This window comes from Chionomys nivalis, chromosome 18 (assembly GCF_950005125.1).
Source record: "Chionomys nivalis chromosome 18, mChiNiv1.1, whole genome shotgun sequence".
Taxonomy (NCBI): domain Eukaryota; kingdom Metazoa; phylum Chordata; class Mammalia; order Rodentia; family Cricetidae; genus Chionomys; species Chionomys nivalis.
In genome coordinates, this window is record NC_080103.1 from 41,397,431 (window position 1) to 41,417,265 (window position 19,835).

A 19,835-nucleotide genomic window follows, 5' to 3' on the forward strand; every position below is an offset into this window, starting at 1 on the left:
CAGCCCCTCAAGACTGATAAGAACTCGACCCGTTCCCCAGCCGACCATAATCTGCTACAGAGACTTGGTTAGCAATCCATTTCCTGTAATTACCCACACCCTTGTCACAGTCCCAGCACTGGTCCTTGTTTGTCCTGGTGAGGTTTCTGAGATGTGATGTTTCTTGCTCTGGCCTTCAGCAGTCCACTCCTTTTGAGACACTGTTTTGGCTTGGTTTTTGTTCTTGTAGCCTGTCTTGTAAATGACAGCGTTAACATGGCTTCAGCAACATCTGTCTCAGACATCTATTCCCTGAGAGGCTCCAACACTCCTCCAAAGGAATCCCAGAACAAACTGCATCATGGCAGATTTATCTAAACTTATTTCACACGGAAAAGTCTCCCACATACTAAGTTCTGCAGGAAGGATTTTTTTTTGAGAGAGAACAAGATGCAAGTTAAGAAATTGAGCTCTGGGGACCTCAGAGTTATTTTCTGTCCACACAGAACTAAGAGTAAATTGGGAGCATGGGGTCCTTGGGGGAGGGTTGAAGTGGGGAGGAAAGATGCAGGGAGGGGAGCAGAGAAAAATGTAGAGCTCAATAAAAATCAGTTTAAAAAAAAGGAAAAAAAGAATTCAAATATCAGGAATAACTGGGAAAAAAGGGAAGGAGAAGAAAAACAGAAGTGAGTTAAGGGTAGCTGAGGGTTTTGCAACCCAATCTTGAGTAAGATAAAAAGGAAGAGAACATAATGCACTCGGAAGCCCCGTGCTAGGAACACTCGGGGTGAGCAGGCTCATCAGGATGTGAACAGGGACCTGCTGGTGAGGCTGGGGTACCCCACAAGTTCCCATGGGCTGTCACAGTGGTGGCTGGACACAACTGGGCTGACACAAAAATGTCACAAATCAGACACACACCATTCATACACAGTCAGGCACTATCCCTTAGATGTGAGAAGGGCCAACGATAGGAAGGAGCCTTGAGTCTGCACTTGAACTGCGGGTGTCAACTGGTAATCTCCCCAGTAAGCAAATTAAAAGAGTTAAATTAAAATCAGGAAGCAGAGAGGGGCTGGAGTGATGGTCCAGTTGTTAAGCTTCCTGCTGTTCCCAGCATCTACATCAGGTGGCTCACAACCCTCTGGGGGAGCCTGCACATAAACTCATGTGGGCGCACACATGTGCACACAAATAATAGGTTAGTTTTTAAAAATCATCTAAAAAAAAAAGTAGAAAGCAGAAAAAGGAGATTTCTTCAAGAAGGGCCACGTTGGAAAGGGGGACAAAGAGAACCAGGGAACTCCCTAAATTTGTCTTTAGGCTCCTGAATTGAGGCTGAAGTTTCAATAGAGGGCCCAGGATAAACAAGTCTAAGGCATCTCAGTCAAGGTGTGCTCCCTGTGACCTCTTGTTGTTTGAACTGCAGTCTCCTTCTAGAATGTTCTGACAAGTTGTCAGAGCTGGGTGAGATCTCTTTCCAGGGGATAAAACTCCCCCACTGGCTGGGCCTCTTCCTTCTCCCAGCACGGAGATTCCAGGGGGACATCCCATTTCTTTGGGTCCACTGTTTCAGTGGTCTGATAGTCAGTTTGAGACGCATGCATGGTCTCTTGACTTCATTCCTGCTGGTCATGATCAGTGAACAGACGTTAGTCATCTTGGATACTATCTTATGAGAAACAGTTAACCAAATATGGCTAGTGTACCCAAGACTGATATTCCCTAAATCTTCCCTACTGTGTATGTGTGTGTGTGTGTGTGTGTGTGTATGTGTGTATGTAATCTTTAACACCCACCCCCACCTGGTTAAACTTTCATTTGCATAAAGGCCCTGTGTGACCTGTGACATTCCCAGGAACTCTATGAGCTGGAGCAGCGCAGCCCAGCCCTCCCGTTTCCTTCATTTCCTTTGCATAGATTATGAATTAGCCCTCACCAAATGAGACACAGTCACCACCTACATTAGAATGAAAACTAAGTGATGTAATTACCCTCCCCGCAACTCCCATGTGCTTGCTAACCCAAACAGGGCTGCCGTGTATCCTTTTTACCAAATGAAACTGCCTTCTGCATTACTCTTGCTTTGTTTGGGTGATTCTCTGTGTGACGCCAAGAATATCATTTTCCAACATTCTTTACCTGATAGTAAAGACTACGTTAGGACAGGTATGAGATGTTGCACATGGGAAATGCCCCAAGGCTTCATCTTACCTCTCTAATGTGTCTAACACTTACCGTGGGACAAAGTAAAGAGGATCCTTGTTCATTTGTGCTTGAAGCTTGCAGACAGTAAACGATCACAGTTCCAAATGAACAAAGAAATGTGTGCGTGGCCCCACCATCTTTGCAGCAAGGGTAGACTATCCATTCATACACTCTCTCCCCACCTGCCTTTCTGCGGTGCTAAGGACCCAAGGGAGAGGCTCATACAGGCAAATGCTCAGCAACCGGGCACCACCACATTGCAAAAGCATATAGGTGCTGACGTAGAAGAGAACATGAGGATTCTTATGACTATGTATTAGGCAATAGGATACATTTTAGATTTTAGACACAACATCAAAAGCATAAACAAAGAAAATAGTGGGTAAGCTGGATTTAATTAACTTCTGCCTGCCAAAAGACAGTTAAGAGGATTAGGACAATTCACAAACTAGGGGAATTCTTTTTCCTTTCAAAATATATAACTAGCAAAGGACTTAAAGCCCCAATAGAGAAGCTGGAAAGACTGCTCCATGGTTAAGGGCACTTGTCGCTATTGCAGAGTTATCCAGATTCAATTCCTAGCATACACATGGTGGTTACAATCATCAGTAACTCTAGTTTGAGGGCATCCAATGCCGCCTTCTGACCTTGACTGGCGCCAAGCACACGCATGGTACATATACACACAATAGTCACATATCATAAATAAATATAATTAAAAAACAATACTCACAGACTTCTTACAACATAAGAAAACAAAGAGCCCAGTTAAAAAACACAGAAGATCTGAAGGACGCTGGATGTGGCGGTGCAAACCTCTTATCTCAGCCTGCAGGAGGTTGAAAGACAAGGGTGCCTGCAAGTTTGAGCCCAGATGGAGCAAGACTATGTCTAAAGAACCAAAACCAAGCCCCAAACAGTGGGACAGATACTTCATCAGAGAACACACACGGATAGCACACATCAGTGTCCACGATCTCCGATGCTGTGTGTCATTGGGGGCTACCATTTAAAACAACAAAACACTGTTAGAGTCACCAGCTAAAGTCTGAAAGCAACATCATCAAAATCTGCAGAGGATGAGAAGCTCCTGGCTCTCTCACACACTGATGCCGAAAATACAAAACTGTATATCCTCATTAGGTGACATTTTGGGCAAATTCTGACAAAGGTAAATACACCTGTAATGATTCAGCCACGCAGCATGGCTGACACTTCCGGGACTCTAGGGCCACGTGAGCAGACAAGCCCTCAGGCAGAAGTGCCGAATGGCCCCAGGGACCTTAAAGGACCCTGTGTGACCCACGTAGGACAAGGTTGCAGCACCTACGTCTGAGGCAACTGCGAGAGCCCTTGCGCGCATGCGTGAGCTCCTGTCATCTGCGTGTGATGTAACCACGTCATCCCCCTGTGCGAATGCGCTAGTCAGCCCTTAAAAGCAGGACGCCATGTTCAAGCCCACTCTCTGCAGACTGACCTCACCAATAAACTTCTAAGTGGGTCTGTTGCATTTTTGTGTTTCCTCCTCACTCGCACCAGGTAATTTCACTTGTCACGTTGAACGAACCAATAGACCTCCTTGGCATTAGAGTTCAGCTCTAGCTGCCTCCTGACTGTAGCTACAGTCTGACCAGCTACCACCAAAACCATAAGCCTAAAATAAAACAAATCTTCTCCCCTCCCTCCTTCCCTCCCTCCCTCCCTCCCTCCCTCTCTCATTAAATTGGTAGTCTGTCTCAGCAACTAGAGAGAAAAAAAAACATACTGTGTTTAATAATTGACCATAACTCAGCAATACTTACAGACTGTTATTTTTTTTTACAAAACCAAAACTTTTTTTTTTTTTTTTTGGTTTTTCGAGACAGGGTTTCTCTGTGGTTTTGGAGCCTGTCCTGGAACTAGCTCTTGTAGACCAGGCTGGTCTCGAACTCACAGAGATCCGCCTGCCTCTGCCTCCCGAGTGCTGGGATTAAAGGCGTGCGCCACCACCGCCCGGCTAAAACCAAAACATTTTAAAGACTGAGTTAAGCTGAAAAGCAATACTCTAATATTAAGGAAAACAATCCCCAGTTACATCCTTGAAAAACAATGTCAGTTTACTCAAACATTCCCAGATGCAACTTTCCCCTACAATCCAAAGCACTCAAGGCTTCTAAACACACGATCTAAGCACAGCCCGACCTTGATAAAATCCCAACTGTGGTCAAGGCGGAGTTACATCTTGTGACTTGATAACTTTCTTTGGTCTACATCATCAATGCTGCGTTCTACAGGTTTTCATATTCAACATAAACCTTATGCAGGGGATGTTTCAGCTCCCAGTGACAGGACCTGTCTGTCTTCGTCCTTCTGGCTTCAATCAGTAAACAGTGTAAGTGTACCGGGTGAGGGGTGGCAGTGGGGTTAGGGGTGGGGCTTAGCAATGAACAGGTAAGGGCAAATAAATGAAACCAACCCTCAGAAAACTCCTTTGCTCCCAAAACAGCAAGAGCCTTAGGCTATCTGGAAAGAACATTGTTCCTGTTTGCTTATTTTAGTTTTTGAAATCTGGTTGCGTGGGTGTGGGGGGGGGGATGTGTTTGTGGATAGGATACCAGGCATTGAACCCAGAGTCTTGGGCACGGGAGGCAAGCGCTTTGTTGCTGGGTTATATTCCCCAGCCTCTAGTACGAACATTCTTGTAAGATAAGGCTCCGTGGGTAAAGGTACTTGCCACCAAGCCTGCCGACCTGATGTTAATCCTTACAGATACCTGCCTCCATCAGAAATCAGACCACAAGGATCCTGGCAGGAGTAGGGACCTTCAAGAGACACTGTGCCCCTCCCATTGGCTTCAGACCATTGAAACAATGGTCTCTGAGAAACTGGAATTTCCTCGGGAATCTCATGCTGAGAGAAAGAAAAAGCTGAAGGTTGGTGCCTTCCAGAGCAGGAACCCGCCTCGGCAAAGAGATAAGACAGTTCTGACCTATTGGGGGGAGGGGGGGGATAGGGACACTGATGCTGGGACAAGGGTGACCAGGGGACAAGGGTGACCCGGGCAGGACGGCAGCCGGACAGCTTCCTTACACAGGCTCCTTGTCTTCTATTTCAATCTAAGCCTCATCAAGACTCACAGCAAGGAGTTTGGGGGAGGTGGGGTATCCACTGGCTTCTCCTAATTTGGTCTTCTCCCTAAGGCGGCAACACAGGACACACCTCCCTCTGGTGCGGGGGGGGGAATGAGTGGCAGAGCCCAGTAAGTCAGGGTCCAAGAGCTTAAGCTCTGGCCCTAACAACTCAGGTAACCAAACCAGACCCATGGCTATACAAACCAGCAGCCAATATAAGTATGAGCATTTAAGCTGCGTTTGGGACAGCTAGACTGCATTTAAACATGCGCTATTTCAAATTGACAGGCTGCATCATCATCATCATCATTATTATCATTAGGCTTCTTTCAGTCTTGCTCAGAGCAGGCACTGGCATTTTGAAACCACTTTTTTAAAATTGTTTTTATTGAGCTCTACATTTTCTCTACTTCCCTCCCTTCTCACCCCTCCCCTTCAACCCTCTCCCAAGGTCCCCATGCTCCCAATTTACTCAGGAGAGCTTGTCTTTTTCTACTTCCCATGTAGATTAGATCCATGTATGTCTCTCTTAGGGTCTTCTTGTTATCTACTGAAAGCCCTTCTTCATGCATGACCACGTTGGTTGCATGTACTCATCCCTACAATGACACAACTCTTAGGTATTTTAATCACTTCTTAAAAACTGACAATCTAGCCTGGCAGTGGTGGTGCACACCTTTACTCCCAGCACTCAGGAGGCAGAGCCAGGTGGATCTTTTGAGTTCGAGGCCATCCTGATCTACAAATGAGTTCCAGGAGAATCTGAGTTCAAGGCCAGCCTGGTCTACAAAGTAAGTTCCAGAACAGTCAGGACTGATACACAAATAAACCCTGTCTTGAAAAACTAACTAACTAACTAAATAAATAAATACAAAAATTGATAATCTATATTCCTTTTAAACAGTACACGTACTTGACCGTCAGACAGAAACGCATCTACAGAAATAACAACCACATACCCAAAGTTATTTCTCAGCAATTTTCAAAAATTCCATGCAAGCCCTACACTATAATTTCAAATACAAACAATTCATCTCGAAAGATCTTCCCTGTGGCTTCTAGGAACCACATTCACAACAACCAATTACACAGGCTGGCTACCCTGAAGGCCTTTCAGAAAGCAGCATGCGCTGTACGGTGTATTTACTCTCCAAACCCAGCCCACAGGGCAGGAGACCATGGGGCCTTCTGAGGCTCAAGTCAACACCAGACAGAGGCTGACCCAAGGACTGGCCTCAGGACTCCACCTCCAATCTCGCGTTGCCGTGACAGCCTGGGCTAACAGCTCCTGTTGACAAGTGTCTATGGCAACTCACCGCTGACACCACACTTCTTTCCACTTCTGCTTCCAAAGCCAGTGTTGAGAAACGGTGGGCATCCCAAAGGAGCTTATAGGCACACCCCACAGCTCTATGTGTTAAAGCCTGGATATATTAAAAGGGTCAGGCTGGGTTCTCTTTACGGACACTTTCTCTTACATTAAATTTTTTGAGGACAAGTGACTTTTTTTTTTTTTTTTTTTGGTTTTTCGAGATCCGACTGCCTCTGCCTCCCAAGTGACGTTTAAAGGCCATTTCTTTCTTTGAAACTTCACACTGAAATGACTGAGTCTCAGGATGCTAACACAGCTACTCAGTCACTGGAGTACGTGTTCAACCCTCAGACCTTTCATAAGTAACAGTTCAGTGAATGCAAGGTTCCAGAGGTCATTCCTTTTACATAAAAAAAAAAAAAGAAAAAAAATGTAGTTTACTAAGAACAGGTTTTAATAAAAAATTAAATCATGCAAATTGAGCTGGGGTGGGGGGTATGGGAGAAGACAGTAGTACATGCCCCAGAATGAGCACAAGGTTCTTTTGAGTCATCTCAAGTGTATCATTTGAAAGAGAAAATTCAAGTCTGGCATGGTCGCACACACTTTTAATCTCAGCACTCCGGAAGCAAAGGGAGACGGATCTCTGTGAGTTTGAGACCAGCCTGGTCTATATAATGAGTTCCAGGACAGCTAAGGCCTCAGAGAAATCCTGTCTTGAAAAAGAAGACAACAACAACAAAAACCAATCTTTTATTTAAAAAAAAAAAAATAAATCTCACACAGTTGTTCCTATATCACAGTCTGTAGTAAAGTTAATTATTTCTGTTACTAGGAAACATTTGCAGAAAAACAAGGTTCACCCCCACCCCATCCCTCTACCTAAAGGAATATCCGTCCACTTAGAGTACATTTACTGTCTCCATGGCAACTAGTATAACTGGGGCGCTGCAACAGGAGAATAATGAAGAGAAAAACAAGGTGATTGGGCTGGAAGGAAAAACAAACAAACAAAACACAAAGCACCACACATCAGTGGCGAGAAAGGTAACACCCAAAAGAGAAAATAAAAACGGGCGCCTTTCCAAAAAGAAGTTTGTGACATTCTGTGGTCACCTCCTACCCAGCCTGTGAACCAGAGGCCTTCTCGGACTCAAGACACTTAGAGTATATTGGGTCACATAAATGTCTCAGAAAAGGTGAGGCTAGTTGTACATAGTGATGAGGGCTTATAATCCCAGCATTCAGGAGGAAAAGACAGGAGGATCAAGAGTTCAAAGCTAGCCGGAGCTACAGGAGGCCCTATTTCAAAAAAGCAAGCAAAAATGATAATTCTCATTATGGTGGTTCACATATGCAACCTCAGTACTTTGAAGGTGGAGGCCAGCCTGGGCTCTGTAGCAAGACTGTGATGAAAATACCAAATAAATAAAGGAACTGTGTAGAAAGACTTGAGAGATAACTTCACTCACGGAAAACAGAGGAACAGGAGAGGGGTGTGTGGGTCTTTTGAAATGGGCAAATGGTTTCCGTAGGGTTTCGGTCAAAATTCCCACACAAGGGCAGGATGCAAATGGAACATTGGAAAGAGATGAGGCGAGAGATGTAATCCTGGACAAAAGCCTCAGGCCAGGCAAGACAGAGACGGGACTGGGGGCAGGTGGCCGGAGGGAGAGCATCAGAGAGATGGGTGAGGGTACAGCCTGGTCCTGCATTTGCTATATGGCAGTAGAGTGACCAGACAGTCCAGGAACTTGGAGACAGAGCATCCGTAAAGAGATGGACGGGCAATAAAGAGAGGGGGGGGTGTTCCCACTGCATGTACTGGAAATGGATGCTTTTGTGTTCTAAATCCCTCCTCCGAAAAAACGCTCTACCTCCCCCCTACCCACCACATGCATTGCTAAACCCAGTGGTGGCTGAGTTCTCACCTTACTCAACTATGACTTACAACACAGCTGATTACCCCACTCTCTCTCCAACAGTCAGCTGCACCTGCAACGTGGCGCTCCCCGCCTGCCCCTCGCCTTGCTGGTAACTCCGTGTGCTGTCCACCTTGACCTACTCACTTGGCTATGTGTCAGGAGTTCCCTGTTTACAAAATCTCCCCCCACGTGATTCTGACGGTCTTCATTGCTGCTCTGTGTTGACAATTCTGGCCCTAACCTGGGTCCTAAAAGTTAGGTATCAGTCACAGCTGAAATCAATCTTCACTAAGGAACAACTAAAACTACCTAATTACCAAAGAGTAAAGTCAGTCATCACACGGCTCCCACCCACAGAGAGATCTCCGACTAGATCATATTTACATGCCCCACCCACACACCCACAACTCACCTGCCATTTTCCATCTCCAGTACCATCCCCTACTCTATATCACTTTCCCATAGAATGCTCCCAAGGCTTCAGAATGGAGTTCTTACCTCTCTCTGCCACTAGCTACAGGGCTATGCCACAAATACAAGTCGGTCATACCCGTTCTCTTATGCACTTCGTGTTGCCTTCTTGTGGCATTTAGAATCATCATCATCTTCTTACTTCAGCAGGAGGCCCTGCTCGTCAGCCAACTGCCTCCCCCGACCTCACCCCGTCACTACCGCTCCTCCCATGCTACTGCTGATCTCTGATGCCTTGCATCTCCTGCCCTGTTCCACAGGCTGGTAAGCATGGTACCCTCTGCTGAGCCTTGAAAGCCTGACCTCTTCTGACAAACCCAGTCAGCCTGTTGCAGGAGAAGGCCTCTCCGTCGCTATCTACTTCCTTCAGAGAACCCGCCCAAACCTAAGTGGATTTTCTTATCAGCAGCATCATATGCTTATCACCCTGTCATTCTCTGAGAACCTGGCTTCTCAACACACGCAGACTCTGCATTTGAGGAGAAATCTTAACTCGTGTTCCCTGCTGTGTTCTGGAACGGAGGAAAATGGCCACGATGGGCACATCTTCTATTCCAGCACTAAGACGTGACAATCTTGAGTTTGACACCAGCCTGAGTCACCAAGGGAACAGTCTAAAGAATTAAAAAGGCTGGGAATTCAGCTCAGTGGTAGAGAGCACTTGCCTAGCATGTGTGTGTGTGTGGGGGGGGACATCTAGCATATAGCAGGTACTCAAAAGATGCTGTATAAGCATCAACTTTAGAAGGAACCGAGGAAGACTATAGTATTCACAAAACTCCAACTATGTATGAAATCCAAGGCAATTTCTCCTGAGAACCAAGTTACCCCCACCTCCTCTCTCTCTCTCTCTCTCTCTCTCTCTCTCTCTCTCTCGCACGCGCGCGCGCGCACACACACACACACACACACACACACGCTCTGCTGTGCCACCTCTTACATCCTGATCTTACCACTTCCAGGTAAACTGCTGTGGTTCCTTCTAGAGGCTGAATGAGGAGTCAAATAGCAGCCTGGGGGCTGGAGAGATGGCTCAGCAGTGAAGAGCACTTCTGGTTCTTACTGAGAACTTGGGCTCAGTTCCCAGCACCCATACACAGCCCACAACCATCTATAACACCAGTTCCGGGGATCTGACGCCCTCTTCTGACACACCCACATATGGTGCAGACATACATGCAAGTCAAACACAGACACACATAAAATAAAACAAATCAATCTAACAGAAAAAAAAAGCAGTCTTTTGGAGTAGCTCTGCAGTAGGGTCCCATTGCTGCCCACACAAGTTATGATGCATTTAATGGCTTAAAACATACATTTCTTTCCTAGGCATTCTGGAGATGAGATTTCTCACTGAGCTACAGCCAAGGTGTAAGATGGGCTATTTGCCTCCCGGAGGCATGGAGTGGGATAGGAAACCCATTTCTTTGCTGAGCAAAACTTCTAGAGGCTATGTATGTTCTTGACTCCTGGCCTCATTCCACTTTTAAGGCCAAACTGTGGCCACAGGAAATTTTCTAATGATGCCAACTGTCTTGCTCTAATCGGCTTCTCCTGTTAACTTACAAGGCTCCTGTGATAAAACTGTGTACCTACATGACCGAGGATGACTCGGGACAGCTCAGCCATGTGACTGAGTTTGATTTCTGGAACCCACACAAAGGTGAAAGGAAAGAACTGACTCCACAACCTTGTCCTCTGAGCTCCATACATACGCACATATTCCTGGGCCATAGGCACACGCTATAAACAACGATTTCTTTAAAAAGAAGAGTCAATGAAATCTCCGGTACATAAGCTACTGTCCTCCGTAAGTTTAAATAAATAGTCCTTATCAATTACTAGAAAGTCTAATATTAAAACCAATAAAATCAGGGCTGGAAAGATGACTCAGTGGCTGAGAGCACTGGCTACTCCTCCAGAGTACCCAGGTTCAATTACCAGCAGCCACACGGCAGCTCACAACCATCTGTAACTGCAGTCCCAAGAAATCCAACATTCTCCTCTGGCCTCTGTGGGCACTGCATACTCGTGATACAGACACTTAGGCAGGGAAAACACACATAGACATTAATGAAAAAAAATTAAACCAATAAAATCTTGTCAAATAGAGGGCCAAAGACTGGTCTTTTGGCTCAACTTCTGTGCTGATGGGAATGGGAGAATGACTTCATTCTTCCTGGACTCAAGAGGGCCAACCAAACCTTTGGCGATACCACACTGGAAATCAAGCATCCAAGTTTTCCAAATGCATGTTCTAGCTCTGACTGTTTACATGCAAGACTGTAAGGAGCAGCGACAAAGCATGTTTAGACAGGTCTGATTTTTCTTTCAATTAATTCCACATCCAAGAACATGGGGAGGGGGCCACACGACAGTGAGAGTCTATTCTGACCAGTGGTTAGGCTCCATAGTCCGTCGGCTACCTATGAAACCTAATTCTGGGGCTATGGAGGCTGTTCAGTGGGAGAAGGCCTTGACTGGCATGTGTTGATGCTGAGCTGACCTCAGAATCAAAGAAAAAGAGAAGTTCATTCTAACGCACGCTAACGGAACATCGGAAAATATCTGTTTCTCAAATCAGAGGGATCTTCAAGGGTTGGGGATAGCTCAGTGGTAGATGAAAATATAAAATGAAGATAATCATAGTGCCTTGTTTTTAGGAGTCAATGAATAACAGTTCTAAAAACTGAGAACAAACCCTGGGACCGAGCAAGAACTATGCATTTTTGTTAAATTTCAATGTTCCTGATTGTTGCTTTATAACTGACCAATCGGTCCCACACTCTCAGCCTCAACTAAAGTACCTTAGGGCATGTATTTTACATATATGTAAACATGTTATGTGGCATTTCCCCAGACGTGGCCCACACACTAATTTAACCAGAACAACACCCTGGGTTGCAATTAAGCTTTCTCGAACAGGGGCAGTTAAAGAACCTGCTGAGCAAATGCAACTAACAGAAGACAGTGGCGACCTTGCTGAACAGCTGTCTCCAGCCTCCTACAGAAAGCCGCAGAGCATCTGCGAAGACAGTAGGGTTTGTGATTCTTAATGGCCTTGCAGTTTCAGGGACAGTGGTGCCAATGGTACAGTACTTCCCACAAGGCTATGCTCTGAGAAGGCAGCACCAGCTGTGATAGAGTCTCCCTCCCCACATCTGCATACCCGCAGGGGAGGGCAAGCATATTGTGCCCGCTCTTCAAGAGCTGGCCCAGGACCCACAGAAGCACTTCCATTCCACAGAGGTGAACCACCCGCCATTCACTGCCCTTTAACACCAAAGGGAATGGGATAATAGGAGACGGAGTCAGACTCCACCAACTCAGACAAGCTGTATCACAGAAGAAATGAGAGACTCAACTTTTGAGGCAATAGGATAGAAACCTCCGTTTAAATTAGAAATGTAGCTTCTATGTTTAAAAAAAAAAAAACCTAGCAAGCATGCATTTTTCACATGGTTTTTTCACATTGTGTCTCATAATTCACACAATCACCTTCTGCCATAAATACTGTTTCATTCCCATTTTACAGCCAGGAAGTGGAGGAAGTTCTTTAAAGTTACCCAGTAGCAAGCAGGGTTGCACAGAAACACACTCATGTCTGCCAGGCATGGCACTTTGGGCACAACTTCCCAACCTTAGGCAGAGTGCAGAGAACCTTGCGAGGAGTTTATAGATACCAGCCCTATGTCAGGATATGGCCCCGGAAACCCCACACATCTCTGAAGCTGCTGAAGAGAGATGGCGCTGGGAGAAGCCCTGGAAGCCCATGTGGGGTGGCCTTCAAACCCCTGCTTCTTCCAGTTCCTACTGTCTCTGCAGTTTTGGGTTCCTGAATCTTGATAAACTGCCCAGCTCCTCCACTTCCAGAGAGGAGAAGGTAATCTCTACTTTGCAGGATTGATTATCTGAAGATGACAGCAACACTTCAGGGGATTGCACTAGTGTTTTAGTATCTACAGTTATTTACCCTTGTTTTACCCCAGCATCTCCATCTTCTGGGCGGCAAGGCTTAGAACCAACACAATTCTTTGTCCTCTCTCTTTTTCAAAGATTTCCTCCCCCACATTTAACTAATGTGTACGCTCTTTTTGGGGACTGGCCGCTGTGGAACAGCGGGTTAATGATCTATGACTTAAGACCACTTTTTCTCCCTTCCACTGCCCTCAGTGAAGCTCATCCTCTCCCGTCTTCCGTCAGCATTAGATCAGACTAACAACTAACACAGTCCTCGCAACTACTAATGCCTTTAGGATGTCAAGGTGGTGTGAAGGCACACCTGGCGACAGGTGGTTCCCCAGCATGCTTCTCTGTGGTAGATGCAGCAGAGAACCCTGTGATCCCATCTGTCCTCTGCTATACCAGAGCCCAGAGGGTCAAGGAAGAATACAAACCCAAGAGGAAGAGGAGATTCCAAGAGGCCCGGAGTGCTAAGCACTACCCTAAGGAAGGATGTAGAGCCTGCCTTTGGGACAATAAATACCACCTCTCATCCTGTTTCCCACCTCAAGGCTATTTCTCCCTCTGGGGGACAGAAAAGCTTTCTTAAGAATCTTAAAAATTCTACTTATTGTAGAATTGTGCCTCCCAGTTGAGGGAGGCGCATGCCCTTAATCCTAAAGACAGTCTGAGTCTTAGGCGAGTCTGTTTTACAGAGTGAGTTCCAGGACAGACAAAACTACCCAGAAAAGGCTGGGCGGTGGTGGTGCACACCTTTAATCCCAGCACAAGGGGGTTGGGGGAGGGATCTCTGTGAGTTCAAGGCCAACCTGGTCTACGAGGACAGGCTCCAAAACTACAGAGAAATCCAGTCTCGAAAATCCGGAAAAAAAAAAAAAAAAGGAACCAAAACACTACAAAGAGAAACCCTGTCTCAAAACATAATAAAGAAACAAACAAATAAAATGCAATAAAATAAAGAATGTGTACAAAGATCAAGACATGGTTGAGTGGTTAAGAGTACTTGTTTCTCTTCCAGGAGCCAAGTTCAATTCCCAGCACCCAAAATGGGTGACCCACAACTGCCTATACACACACAGGTAAAAAAATAAAAATAGGTCTTTAAATGTAAGAATGTGCAGAAAGTTTTATCTTAAAAAATTATGTGGTAGCGCACGCCTTTAATCCCAGCACTCAGGGAGGCAGAGGCAGGAGGATCTCTGTGAGTTCAAGGCCAGCCTGGTCTACAAGAGCTAGTTCCAGGACAGGAACCAAAAGCTAGGGAGAAACCCTGTCTCGAAAATCCAAAAAAAAAAAAAAAATTATGCGACATCACGGTGGGGGGGGGGGGCAGATGGATCTCTGTGAATTCGAGGCCAACCTGGTCTAGAGAGTGAGTTCCAGGACAGGCTCTAAAGCATTTATGTGAAATCAATTTAAATACAAAATAAACAAATTAAAATTATAAGGCAACATTTCAAGTTGTTATAACAAATGGTATAAAGGTTAGGCAAGGGGAACCTCCACATTCAGTATCCCATTTACACTTTAATCCTAGCTATTGTTCCTTTAAAGCTTCCTTTGACTCACAAGCCACGGTAGATCAACTGAACTGAACCGGGTATCTAAAAGATGCTGAATCCCACACTCCTTCCATCTTAATAGGCTTTGCAAAACCATACAGATAAATCAATTACTTTTTTTGAGACGGGGTTTTACTATGTGCCCATAGTTAATCTGGAACTTGCTATGAAGACAGGTCTGGCCTTGAACTCACAGCTGGTATTAAGGGTATCTGCCACCACGACTGGCTAACATAAAGTTTATATTAACTGGAAATAGAAGGCAACATCAAAAACTTGACTCAGTAACAAAGAAGGCTTGACATACTTGTAAAACCTGAGAATCTTTATACAAAGAAATGTACTCTACTCGCAATGAAAACAACGGGCAATGCTTGCATTTTCATTAAGTCAACCTGACAATTTCATACGGGTGAGGCACAAACTTTTTGAAAAGGTGAAAAAGAAACCCATTTAATCCCAGCACTCAAGAAGCAGAGGCAGGTGGATCTCTGAGTTCAAGGGCCACCTGGTTACATAGTGAGCTCTAGAAACAGCCAGAACTACATAGTGAGACACTATGTAGTTTTATTTATGTATCTCAAATAAATAAATAAATAAAAATTGATGCAATTTATTCTAAAGTTAATATACTAAATATAATAATATAAACATAATATCTGAAAATATTTAATGCTATCTCACTGTAACTGTAGAAATAAAATTTCTTTTTCAGAGCTGCCTGGCAAAATTAACCCGGTTCTTCTCTGCTGTATTTTCTCAAAAAATAAGGTTAGCTTCATGACTAATAATAAAAACATAAACAGTCCTTTAAGAAAGCTGGAATGTTCTCTTTTCATCAGATAATCCCCAGAGTAAAGAACCAGTTCCCGCTGGGCAGCTCCACCAAGCTTGATCCTCAAGCCCAAAGCTTTAAGGAACAAGTGAGTGAGAAGAAAGGAGAGGCCCTAGAGATGGTGACCCTGGTGAAAGCCGGGGCTGGGTTTGATATCTTCAGTAGAGATTCAAAAATAAACAAACAGAACATTTTTTCTAATACTGAAAAACAGCCTTTCAAGAAAACAGCTAAATTAAATAGATTTCACTTTTTTAAAAAAAAAAAAGCAAAGTGGTGACTGAAAAATAATCATTCTATATTGCTATTTAATTAAAAAAAGTGAAAACATGGGCTCGGCAGTGAAGAGTGGGGAGATGCAGGATCCAGGTGTGATTGATAGCCCCCACACTGGGAGGTTCACAAGCATCTTTAACTCTAGCTTCCGGGGGATTTGAGGCCTTTGGCCTCAGAGGGCACCAGTACTCAGGTGCACACACTTCCATACAGACCCAAGCATACACATAATTAAAATTAAAAATAAAAGAAATCTTTAGAAACACTAAAAATTGGAAACAAACTTGGTTTTGGTTCAATATGGAATTGGTTCAGAAAACTAAAAATGATATGTGTTATATGAGAATTTCTTAGTGACACAAGAGTAGCTTATAATTGAGTTTGGGGGGGAAAGTTAGAATACATAAAAATCAAGCCCCGGTTTGTAGAGAATAGCTTTTCAGTTGGACAACTTTTGGAAGTTAATTAACTCTATATATCACTTTCTCCCCAATAAAAAGTTAAAGAATGTCTACCTTGGGATGGAGAGATGGCTCAGAAGTTAACAGCACTGGCTGCTCTTCCCAACAACCCAGGTTTGCCTCCCAGCAGTGACATGAAGGCTCACAACTTTCTGCCACTGAGTTCTAGAAGACCTATCTTCCTCTTCTGGCCTCCACGAACACTGCATGCGGTACCCAAGCAAGACCCCCAGACACACAAGAGTGCCACCTCCCAAGGCTGTGGTGGGGAGTAGTTCTAGGAACCCCTAGCATCCGTCCAGTCATCTCAACCCACACAGCACTTGAGTGCCCAAACAGGAAGGTAGAATGCTAAGTGATTTTTAAGGTGATAAGTCTATTGTGCCCATTTTTCTAACTACTTCTTAACATTAATCCTAATATAAGGGAAAGCAGGACGTGGGGATACCGACACACATGGTAATCCTTTTAAAGCTCTATCTTAAGGCTTTGCCAAAAGGAAATCAATCTTGGTTGAGCTAACTTACCCTTATATTTCTTTTCAGTGAGTCTGTTTGACAGTATTTAAGTTAATTCGTCAATATCACTTTAATAGGTAAAGCAAGCTATCTGCATTGTGCTCAGTCACCCAAGAATAAAGGAGCCCAACTCAAGAACCATCAGACGGCCACTAGGAAGGCAGCCAGCCCGGCACTGTTCAGTCATTTCTGGTTTCCTCCCAGCGCTCCTGCTTTTCAACCCCATAGCACTTGGGTTTTGTTGACTGAACTGTAACAAGAGCAGTACCAGCATCTCCATTATCTCAGCACTGTTACGTATACACCAGTGCTAGTATAGAATAGGTGCTTAATAAATGTTCCGCACTGAAGTCGAATGACTTAATAAATATGAGTTGGATGGCTACCTGATACTACTAGTTCAGGATTTGCTTCTACCAGAAGACGGAGGAAGGCTACTCCTTCTTTAGTTCAGAATTATTAGGAATTGTCCACTAAAACAAGAAGGAGGAGGAGGAGACAGGGCAGGGTAGTGCACGTCTGAAATCCCAGGACTGGGAAGACTGAGGCAGAAGACTCTCAAGTTCAAGGTCAGGTAGCCCCACACAGTAAAATTGACTCTTTAGTCTCTCTATCTGTCTCTGTCTCTCTCTCTTTCCTTCCCTCCCCTCCCACCTTTTCCCTCAAAATATCACCTGGAAGTATCACTTTTAAAAAAAGTCACAATCTGTATTTCACTATCTCTTTTAACAAATGTAAGATAACCTCTGTATATTTTGTTTGAAGTCCCCCAAAACCTGAGAGCGTAACTCACTGAGAGTCGCACAGTTAACGCAGGGCCTGCCAGTCACCTAGACTCCTCTGCACCCCACCCTCCATGGCCATGGCCCCCTCGTGGCCACAGCCCCCTCCCCACACCTCAGCGTTGTAAGATGTCAGAGCAAATGCTTCAGATCCTTCCAAATACCTCCTAGGGCTTTTACCAAGCTCTGGGAAAAAGAAGCTCAGAACAGGATGAAACAGACTACTTACGGGTGTGTTCCCGAGTTTCTAGGCAGGTTCATAGGTCAACCAGCTCGATTTAAAAATGAAACTAACAACATCAAATTAAAGATTAACTTGCTTAAAAAAAATATCCAAGGGGCTGGAGAGAAAGCTCAGACTCAGCTGTTAAAAGCACTGACTGGGCCGGGCGGTGGTGGTGCACGCCTTTAATCCCAGCACTTGGGAGGCAGAGGCAGGTCGATCTCTGTGAGTTCGAGACCAGCCTGGTCTACAAGAGCTAGTTCCAGGACAGGCTCCAAAACCACAGAGAAACCCTGTCTCGAAAAACCAAAAAAATAAATAAATAAATAAATAAATAAATAAATAAATAAATAAATAAAAAAGCACTGACTGCTTTTCCAGAGGACCTGAGTTCAATTCCCAGCACCCACAAAAAAAGCTATAACTCCAGCTCCAGGGGATCTGGCATCCTTATACATGCAGGCAAAATATCAATGCAAATAAAATAAAAATAAAAGTTTTTTTTTTTTTACAAAAAAACAAAAAAAAAACCCTCTTCAGCTAGGATAGCAGCATGAAATAAGACCATAAGCGGACCAATGAAATGGGCTACAAACAAAACAAGTCAAATTTTGCTTGTTTCTTATTAAGAAAGAAAGAAAGAAAGAAAGAAAGAAAGAAAGAAAGAGAGAGAGAGAGAAAGAAATGCTAGATAGCGCTCTATAGATACCTTCTTCCTGCAAAGTCCAGGCGTCTCATTCTCTGTCTGTCTGGGCTGGCTTTGACGTCTCTTAAACACTTATTAGTTCTCACAACAGAGGGAGGGGACAAAACCTTCTTAGGTATCCACCCTGAAACATTTGACTTCCTTTAAAAACCTCCCTTACCACTCTAAGGGAGTAGAACCGCCTTTCACGTGCTAACCTGGGCCGGACAGGTTCGACAGAGGGAACCTGGCGTTTACCTCAGCCTCCTGGAACTTGTGATTCCTTACAGGTCAACAGTTACAGTTTAGTGGAGTCTGCTTTGGAGAAGACGTTTATGATCAGACCTTCGTGCCTCCATCCTCAGTTACTAACCGCATTAATCCCTTATTTAATAGTCAACACTGTTTGAAGTAGTCCTAATCTCATTTTACGGGTTCCGGATGTTAAATGTAAACCAAGGGTTCAGGGTTAGTAGATGACTCTAGGAGTGAAATGCAAAGAACGGAACTGTTATAAAGTCCACACGAACCCACGGACAAAAAGAGTTGAACCTCTCTAAAAGTTCAAACACATGTCAAAATTATTTTAAGGTCACCTTAGAATAGAAAAAGCAGGTCTTGAAAACAGAGGGACGGCGAATTAATAAAAGATTACAGGAAATAACATTTGAAGTATATGCTTTTGAGATGGAACTATCACCGGACCCACAAACTGTGACAGGGTACGGTCCACTCCCACCTCTCTGTGCTGACAAACCCACAGAGTCTGTGGTCTGAACGCCAAAGACAGGGTGGTCCCCTTGGGCAGCCTGGGGCTGCTCTTGTGCACAGATCTTCAGCAAGTGACAATCTCTCCTTCGCCACCCGAACTTCAACCCTGACGCCCAGAGTGGCGCTGCACAATCTACGGTTTAACCTGTGCCATTTCAATGCCACCACCAAGTGCCCGAAAAGGGGTTACAAATGAATGAGCAGCTGGCTGGGAGGAGAGACAGCCACCAGCTGACCCCCAGCAGATGAAAACTGAGGAAGGATGCCCGGGGCGGGGCGGCCTGGGGGAGGCGGTGGCGGTCAGAGCCACGTCCCCGCTGGAGCCACGTCCCCCGCGCGCTCCGCAGGACGCGCAGCCCGCAGCCCATCCTCCTCCCGGCCCGGCGCTCACCGCTCGCACGCAGCCGGTGCTCGCACGCCGGGGGGGCACTCGCTGGGCGCCAAGGACCCGGGGGACCGGGCCCGAAAGCTGCAAACTTTGTGCGGGTCTCGCCCGCTGAGGAAGCCGCTCCGCCCCAGGCCGCAGTCCCCGCGTTGCAGCGAACCGGGCTCCGGGCGACTCCGGCGGCGCCGAGGGCGGGGTCTCCGACCGGCGGAGCCCGGGGCAGCGCGCAGCTCTGTTTACCGCGGGCCCGCCCTCCCTCCCTCTCCAGCCCTCGCCCTGCGCGCTCCTGACATCATTCATTCTCGCACTCTCGCCTGCCCTCTCCGGCTCCCAGCCGTGACTCACCCCGGGCCCGAGGCTCCCGCGGAC

General features: G+C 45.5%; 1 protein-coding gene across 2 annotated transcripts in view; it reads right to left on the bottom strand.

Annotated features, from left to right (window-relative positions):
- The window catches only part of Sgms2 (sphingomyelin synthase 2), a 73,961-nt gene extending 54,352 nt beyond the window's left edge, over nt 1-19,609 (bottom strand). Inside the window, exon 1 of one of the 2 annotated variants that reach the window (XM_057793540.1) lies at nt 19,473-19,609. The gene's annotated coding sequence lies outside the window, so the exon portion shown is untranslated. Of the gene's footprint in view, nt 1-18,334; nt 18,370-19,472 lie in introns of those variants that run through there. The other variant, XM_057793541.1, reaches the window with a different exon arrangement.
- Nucleotides 19,610-19,835: the final 226 nt, after the last annotated feature.